Source organism: Pistacia vera, unplaced genomic scaffold (assembly GCF_008641045.1).
Source record: "Pistacia vera cultivar Batoury unplaced genomic scaffold, PisVer_v2 Contig390, whole genome shotgun sequence".
Taxonomy (NCBI): Eukaryota; Viridiplantae; Streptophyta; class Magnoliopsida; order Sapindales; family Anacardiaceae; genus Pistacia; species Pistacia vera.
In genome coordinates this window covers 24,389-30,388 of record NW_022196213.1, presented here as the reverse complement: position 1 = coordinate 30,388, position 6,000 = coordinate 24,389, and positions in this window count along the sequence as shown.

Sequence of the window (6,000 nt, the reverse complement as noted above, 5' to 3'; positions counted from 1 at the left end):
ATGGTATGATCAAAGAGGTCCACTACCCCGAATGGCTGGCGAATGTCGTGGTCGTAAAGAAAAAGAACGGGAAATGGAGAGTATACATCAACTTCACAGACTTAAACAAAGCCTGCCCCAAGGATTCCTTCCCGTTCGCACATATCATGATGGTCGATGCAACGGCACAAGCTCCTTAGTTTCACGGATGCTTTCTCAAGGTACAACCAGATCTTGATACACCCGGACAACCAAGAGAAGATAGCCTTCATCACGAAAAAGGGAACTTATTGCTATAAGGTGATGCCATTCGGCCTGAAGAACGCCGGAGCCATCTATCAGCGGCTAGTCAACAAGATGTTTGCCATCTAGGAGACACCATGGAGGTATACATCAATGACATGCTCGTCAAGTCACTGATGGCCGAACAGCACCTCGACCACCTCACTAGGCATTTGCCATCCTCAAGAAGTACAACATGAAGCTAAATCCAGCCAAGTGCTCATTCAAGGTCTTGTTAGGAAAGTTCTTGGGGTACATGGTGACTCAGCGAGGGATAGAAGCCAACCTCTACCAAATCAGAGCAATCCTTAGTATACTGTCTCTAACTTACGTGAAAGATGTTTAGTGCCTTGTAAGACATGTAGCCGCCTTGAGCCGTTTCATCTCCAGGTCAGTTGACAAGTGCCAGCTTTTCTCCCATGCCCTCAAGAAGTTCGAGTGGACCGCCTCCTGTGAAGAAGCCTTGCAATAGCTGAAAAGGTACCTTACCTCCCCTCTGATCCTCTCCAAACTTGTGGATGGGGAGAAGCTCTACTCGGTCTCAGAGATAGCTATCTTAGCAATACTATTTCGGGAAGAAGAAACGAAGCAGTTGCCGGTCTACTATGTAAGTAAGTCACTCCTTAACGCGAAAACGCGATACAGTCAACTGGAAAAGTTAGCCCTCGCCCTCATCCATACATCTAGGAAGCTCAGGCCGTACTTTCAGTGCCACTCAATAGTTGTACTCACCTTCTTCCCACTCAAGAAGATAATGCACAAACTGGAACTATTAGGCCGACTCCTACAGTGGACAGTAGAGCTCAATGAGTTTGACATATCATACCAGCCTTGCACCACCGTCAAATCCCAAGCCTTGGCCGACTTCATTGCTGATTTTACCCCGAATACCACCACCCAAGTAGAAAGTGAGTTATTATGCATGAACGACGGATCACCATCCAAGTAGACCCTCTTAGTGGACGGCTCGAGTAACATAAATGGAAGCGGACTTGGAGTGTTACTGGTCACGCTAGAAGGAGACATCATCCAGCGGGTAATACGGTGTGGGTTCAAGTGCATGAACAACGAAGCCGAATATGAGGCCCTTATAGTTGGACTTTCCTTAGCCAAAGAAATTGGAGCAAAGAAACTAGAAGTGAAGTCTGACTCCCAGCTCGTGGTCAATCAACTACAAGGCACATATCAAGCACGCGACTCAAAGATGACATCCTACTTGAGCATGGTCAAGGAGCTGCAAGCACAATTCGATGAGTTTTCCATCGTCCAAGTCCCTAGAGCGGAGAACTCCCACGCTGATGCTCTTGCCAATCTCAGCTCAGCCCTCAATGCTCTTCCCCCTCGTCCATCCCTCTACTATTCATGCAGTGGCCTGCCAACTGGGAGGATAACTAAACAAGCCGCCTGAGGAAGCCATGGGAGTTGAACTAGCCGACTGCTGGATGACTCCGATAGTGAAATACTTGGAGCATGACGAACTCCATGCTGACAAGAATGAGGCACGACGACTAAAAGTAAGAGTCGCCAGATTCACCATACATGAGGGCCAACTCCTTAGAAAATCATTCTCGGGCCCCTACCTCAAGTGCACAAGCCCAGAGGAGGCCCAACGTGTCCTTGCCGAGTTACATAAAGGCGAATGTGGGAACCATGCTGGGGGACACAGGCTTGCACACTGAGTGATCACTGTTGGATATTACTGGCCAACCATGCACGCCGATTCAGTCGCTTATGTGAAGAAGTGTGACTGTTGTCAAAGGCTCGCCCATATCTCACACCTCCCACCAGAGCGACTACATTCCATCCTCACACCCTGACCCTTTATGAAGTGGGGAATGGACATTGTGGGAAAACTACCTACTGCACCTGGACAACGAGCATTCATGTTAGTTGTGACAGACAACTTTACGAAGTGGATTGAAGCCGAAGCCTTCGCACAAGTCAGATAAAAACCTTCATTTGGAAGAATGTCATTTGCAGGTTTGGGATACCGAAGAGATCGTCACCGACAATGGATCCCAGTTCATCAGCTCAGGCTTCAAGGATTTTTGCTATATGTGGATAATAAAGTTGAGCTTCTCAACCCCCCGCAACCCCCAGTCTAACGGCCAGGCCGAGTCATCAAACAAGACCATCATTCAGACACTAAAGAAGTGGTTACAGAAAGCCAAGGGTACATGGGCAGATCAACTACCCAAAGTCCTCTGGTCATATCGAACCACGACTCGCTCGTCAACGGGCGAGACCCCATTCTCCCTCACATACGGTTCAAAAGCAGTAATCCTAGCCAAAGTATCAGTCCCGTCCACTAGGCTCCAATGGGCGGACGAGGAATCGAATGACTAGAACCTTTGCCAGAACCTAGACACCATTGACAAGCTACGCGAACGGGCAAGCATCCATAATGCAATCTATCAGCAACAGGCCGCCTAACATTACAACCGCAACGTGAGGATCCGGACTTTCAAGATAGGCGACTGGGTCCTCCGCAGGTCTTTCAAAACACTAAGGAGGTTAACTCTGGCAAACTCGGCCCCACTTGGGAAGGCCCGTACAAGATAACTAAAGAAGCAGGGAAGGGCGCCTACAAACTCTAGACCCTGAGGGCAAAGACATCAGTAATAGTTGGAATGTCGTTCACCTCAAGCGCTACTACTTCTAGGTGAATTTAATCTTTTTTCTATTTTTTCCTTGTTTATTTTTAAAAGGATGAGTGGGCCTATCCACCTCCTCTTAGACAGTTGGCCTCATGGCCAAATATTAATAAAGTACTATTCAGAAATCTTACATCTCCAAATCGACCCCGGTCGATCGATTATTATTTACACCTTCAAATCGGCCCTGTCCGATCCACGATTACACACCTTTGAATCGACCCTGTTTGGTTCACAAAAACACCTTTGAATCGACCCAGTTCGATTCACGAAAACACCTTGAAACTGACCCCGTTCGGTTCATGAAAACACCTTTGAATCGACCCAGTTCGGTTCACGAAAACACCTTCGAATCGACCCCATTCGGTTCACGAAAACACCTTCGAATCGACCCCGTTTGGTTCACGAAAACACCTTCGAACTGACCACGTCTGGTTCACGAAAACACCTTCGAATCGACCCAATTAAGTTCACGAAAACACCTTCGATCTGACCCCATTTAGTTCACGAAAACACCTTTGAATTGACCCAGTTCAGTTCACGAAAACACCTTCGAACCGACCCTGTTTGAGTCACGAAAACATCTTTAAATCGATCAAGTCGATCGATTCACAGGATCATCTTTGATTGGCCCAGCTTGATCCACGAAAAGATGCCATCAAATCGGCTCAGCCCAACCTACGATTCGCACCTTCAAGTCGGACCTGTCCGACCCTAGAACTCACACCTTCGGGTTGACTTCATCTAATAGACGACTTAATACTCGATCGGCCAGACTGAACGAATGGTTCTCACACCGGCAATAAGCGAAACGCCAACCTGGCCCAACATAAGGTTCACATGCCTTAGCCGCTAGTTTACACTAAAGTAACAAACACAACCTGGTGCATCTATAAGAAAAGAAATAATGAACTCATTCATCCATAAAGAAAGCATCAGAAGTTAAGACAACCGAGTGCAATAACATATGGCCTTAAAGGGCTCAGTTCAAAATACAAACAAACGGCATACGCCAAGAAAAAGGGGCATCATAAGCCCCAAAATGCAGGAAAATACTAGGCTAGCTATCCTCAGCATGAGCCGCCTCCATCTCCAACTCAGTCACAATGTCTGCACCACTAGCACCCGTCCTAGTAGCCCGGTCCCTCGCATCCCTAACATCCGATGGCCCTGGCTGACTAGCAAGATCAGGCATCTGCTCCTCGTCCTGCAAACCTGGATGACCGGTAACCTCTTCCAGTAACTCTCGCATGAGCTGGATGTCTTCATCTGGATCCCAGTAAGAAGTCTTCCTTTCCTTGAACTCAAGCATGAGTTCATTGCGGGCATTGATGATAGTGTCATCGGCAATGGAAATACGTTGCTCCCTCAGAGACTCAACCTCTGCGGTCTTCTCGGCCAACTCACGGCTCAATTGCTCCAATTCACGCTCGCTGTCCTGCAGATGCTACTGAAACTCTTGCTCGGCCTTCCGGGCCACCGCTTCCTTTTGGCGCAGACTGGCGTTGGCCTTGGATACATCCTATATTCGTTTCTCCTGCGCCACGACAAACTTCCTTAGATGAAGACTGCTAGTGAGTACCTGCACAACAAAACATTGCCATCAGAACGAGATTTAGGAGCAAAATCATCAGATACTACTGTCATACCTGAACAGTGTGGGCTACCCCCAGTCAGCTGTAGCAACTGCGCCTATCTGGTTATAACACGCCTCATCTGCTGAGAGCAAAAATGAGTCGGCCAGCTTATAGTCGTATCATAGTAAGTTGACGCATTAGCTGGAATCGTGATGGTAATTGTCTCAGCCTCTTCATCCATAACTGCGGTCTGGGACAACCCAACTCTAGCCGTAGGCTGCTGACTCGGTGGTTGCTGACCTGGCGATATTACTAGCACATCATCTGCTCTCCTAGCCTCCCTGGCTAAAGACTCCCTCCTCTTCTTCTCGCGGCGTCGGGTGATAGATTCGCTCACGCTCGGGATGGTCAACTTCTTCATCAGTGACTCTGCAAGTGCAAACTCTCCAACGTTTAGTGGGTTCAGCCTGGACTCACCAAATATGATATGGTTGTAGTAACTCAAAAGCACATCCCAAGTCTGCTTCAGTGAGGGGAAGGGAGTACCTCTCTGTATCGCCTCTACTTCGGCCCAAAGAATGTTGGTCCTCAGGTTGGACTCGACTAGCACTACTCGCAAATTCCTCTACTCTAATGGGATGGCTAACACTCTCTAGGTTGCTACGTCCAAGCCGTCTCCGCTCTGCCCAGCCCGATTGAACTCAAGCTCTGCAAACAAAAAACACAATCAAGATTTAGTAATCACAAGTACAAAAGAATTAACTAAGTTCTCACCAGTAGCTCGCCAGCCGATCAGAATCTCACCTTGACCCCTCTCTCCAAAAATAGCCCGACCCCTCAGGTAGAAGTATTGGTCCTTCCAGTTCTTATCATTGGACCGCAGGTCGGTCACCAAGTGAGACCAATCATGCCTCAAGTTTAATAGATACCGACCCTTCTCCTTCAAGAAATATGAATATAGCAGTTCGTGTAGCCCGAACCTCACTTGGTTCTGAACACAGAGGTCTTCCAAGGCCATCAGCAATCTCCAAGCATTCGGCATAAGCTAAGATGGGGCAATCATAAAGTGGTTCAATACCTCCCCCACAAGGCAAGGGACAGGTAGCCTCAACCCATCATGAAACCACTTCTCGTAAACACTAGTCTAACCTTTTGCCTCTCAGTTGACCCGCTCATACGACCGCGGCGTCCGGATATCAACCGAACTTAGAATGTGATACAAGGTCCGGATATGCCAAACATCAATATCCTTCAGCACGGGTTGATAATCTCTAGTCAAAATGCCGCTGCCCTACTGGCTCGGCTTTCCCTTGGAGCCGCTACTGGAGGAAGCTGGAATACTAACTCCTTTGGAGTCTTCCCTACTTCCCCCATGCCTACCCGAACCACTTGGCCTGGGAGTACTCGCACCTGGGGCAACTACACTAACTCCGGTTGGCACCCCAATCGGGACGCCCTCTTTGGGCATTATCACTATGGTGGGGGCACGCTCATACTCATCCCCAGCA